Raw genomic sequence first — 2,933 nt, forward strand, 5'->3', positions numbered from 1 at the left:
ACATAGAGCCTATCAAATGAGAGAAAAGAAATCTGAGGATAAAACTCAGAAGTAAGGTAGGTTGTAATTTGTTATTAAACTGCTATCAGTGTAAAGTTCTTGGTTAATAGGCTAGGAACAGAAATTACACATTAACCAGTATAAGTGATTAGGAAATGGTTCAAATCTATAACACAACAGAATTTCAGTACACATAAACTGCTTTCAAAATAGCTGAAACTGGTTTAAGATAAACCTGAATGAAAGTGGTATCAGACTTAACTGATCTAAGTTAAATCAGTTTATTGAGTTTCTGTCCCAGATCCCCTCCCCTCCCCTTTAGATTCAAGTAACTCACCATCCCCCAGCATCGCGGGGTGCTTTTCGCTCCCCGCACCACCACCCACTCATTCGTACAGGGTGGGGAGGCTAGTGTTGGCCCAAACTGTCTGCTCCAGCTGAGCAGGGAGGTATGCTCTAACACCACCCTGGCTTCTGGTGTGGGCCACTGAAGACATGTGGCTGCATTTCTAGAATCAAAAGTGAATGTCTGTTCACTTGCCTATTGGTTCAATCAATGCAGCTTAGACTAACCTAAGAAGCTTGAATTGATTCATGCTTGGGCTTTTTTTGACCGTCTGTACTTAACCTTACTGTCCAGCCAGCTTATAAATTTTTGTCCCCAAGTTCTCCTTTTAAAGGTGTTGGGTAGATTCTTTTGAGCATGAGGATAGTCAGAGATGTAGTAGCTGTTCTGTGAGAAATGTGCTCTTAATGGTGGTCCTCCATCCTTTATATTTTTTCTGTGAGAGTTCATTCTGTTTAGTTTCACCCACCAAGTTGCCATGAGGGTACTTGTGCATTGGATCAGGTATATCACATTTTCAGAAAGGCATGTGTAGGAAATATGGATTCTGATGGGGGAGGGGGTTTATAGTGGGGGTTAATAGTAGTAGCAATGATGATGTGCTGACAGGTTAAGCATTTCTTGCCAAGGTAAGGCTGTGCCCTACTTGATGCCTGTTGGACAGTTGAGGGTTTGCTTCTGATGATGAGTTGGGAAAGGTTAGGGGGCTGTTTGAAAGCCAGGAGTGGAGGGGCTGAGATATTTCTGGCAGGGTCAGAGTATAGGCTGCAGATTTTTTGATAATTCTTCTGAACCAATCCTTGTACTGATGTTAGTGATGTGACCAGCTGCCAAAGTGGCAACAGTTACATTTGCACCACCCTGTTCCTCAAAGGCACTGCCTATGACTGCTGCCCCAGCCAATACTCACCCCCAACCCCTGCCCTGCCTCAGTTATGCTACTGTCCTTATTAACTGTGGTAGGAGTTGGATCACTAGACCAGAGTCTAATCATGTGGGTCATTTGGAGTAATTTGTCACTATGCCTGTTTGAAAAACTGATTTTTTCATTTCACTGACTTGTCAATTTTATAAAAAGTCATTTTGGATCAGTCCAGTATGAAAATATTCTAGTTTCTTCTTCTCCAAAATGAAAAGCCATGAAAGAACAAAAAGGATTTGGATCACCTGCAATGTTTTGTTTGAACTACAACTAAAGGTTTGATTTTTTTTTCCTGGGTGGGGGAGTTGTAAGCAAACTTAGATATATTCCAAACAAAGCATTTTAATATACTAAAAGCCACAGTCTGTCTGCCTCTGTGTGTGTGTGTGTGTGTGTGTGTGTGTGTGTGTGTGTGTGTGTGTGTGTGTCCATAATTCTTCTGGCCAACTGTGCAGCATGGGTCCAAGTTTGAGCCAGTGCTGGGGAAGTTTGGTGGTAGGGAACACACCTCACCATCCAAGCAGTGGGGCTTCCCCCCCACACCTCCCTGCCTGAGGGTGAAGGGAGGGATCATGGTGGCAACACCACCAGAACAGCTGGCAGAGAGGGAGAGGTGGTGGGCAGGGAAGGGGAGTGGAGAGGTATGAGGAAGTGGGCCAGGCAGACCCAAAGTGGCAGGGGAGAGGGAGGGTGGAGTGGGGTCAGCCCCAAAGCAGAGGGAAGAATGAGGGGGAGTGGGTTCAGACCCAAAGTGGTGGTGGGGAAACGGGGGTGGAACAGGGTTGGATCCAAAGCTGCGGTGGGGTGGAGGTGGAGCGGGGTCAGACCTGAAGTGGCTGCGGGGAGCGGGGTCATACCCGAAACAGCAGGGGGGAGGCGGGGAGCAGGGTTGGACCCAAAGCAGTGGGGGAGAGGGGGGAGCAGGGTCAGACCTGAAGTAGGTGGCATGGAGCAGGTTCAGACCCAAAAGGGGGGGAGTGGGGTGGAGCATAGTAGAACCAAAAGCAGTGAGGGGAGGGGGAGAGTGGGGTCAGATGAGGAGTGGCAGGGAGGAGGGGAGGGGACAGGGCCAGATGCAGGGCTCTTTCCCCACTGCCCCCCACATCATTCTTGATGGGCAATCTGCTAGTATTTAATAAAAGGCAAAATGGGGAGAGTAGTTGTTCTGTGAAAAATATGGTCCTAATGGAATCCAGCAAATGACAACAAAAATAGTTTGGGGGCTGGCGCACATGACTTCTGAGGAGAGGCTGAGGAAACTGGTCTTATTAGAAGAGAAGACTAAAAGGGAATTTAATAGCAGCCTTCACCTACCTGAAGTGGGGTTCGAAAGAGGATGGAGCTAGACTGTTCTCAGTCATAGCAGATGGCAGAACAAGGAGCAATGGTCTCAAGTTGCAGCAAGGGAAGTTTAGGTTAGATCTTAGGAAAAAATTTTCTCACTGGGAGGATAGTAAAGCACTGGAACAGGTTACCCAAAGAAGTTACCTCATCTCCACCCTTAGAGGTTTTTAAGGCATGGCTATAAATCTATTGCTGGGATGATCTAGTTGAGGATGCTTTGAGCAGGGAGTTGGACTAGATGACTTCCTGAGGTCCCTTCCAATCCTAATTTTCTGTGATTCTATTGTTATAATTTAGTTTGAACAATATTGAAATACGTTG

The 2,933-nt window shown here is 46.5% G+C and overlaps 1 long non-coding RNA gene across 1 annotated transcript in view; it reads right to left on the reverse strand.

Moving 5' to 3' along the window:
- Positions 1–633: 633 nt before the first annotated feature.
- LOC109321896 overlaps positions 634–2,933 on the reverse strand; it is a 22,346-nt gene continuing 20,046 nt past the window's right edge. Inside the window, exon 4 of the long non-coding RNA XR_002104199.1 lies at positions 634–644. This is a non-coding gene — a long non-coding RNA (uncharacterized LOC109321896). The remainder of the gene's footprint in view (positions 645–2,933) is intronic.

The sequence above is a fragment of the Crocodylus porosus genome, unplaced genomic scaffold (assembly GCF_001723895.1).
Source record: "Crocodylus porosus isolate Cpor-Errol unplaced genomic scaffold, CroPor_comp1, whole genome shotgun sequence".
Lineage (NCBI taxonomy): Eukaryota > Metazoa > Chordata > Crocodylia > Crocodylidae > Crocodylus > Crocodylus porosus.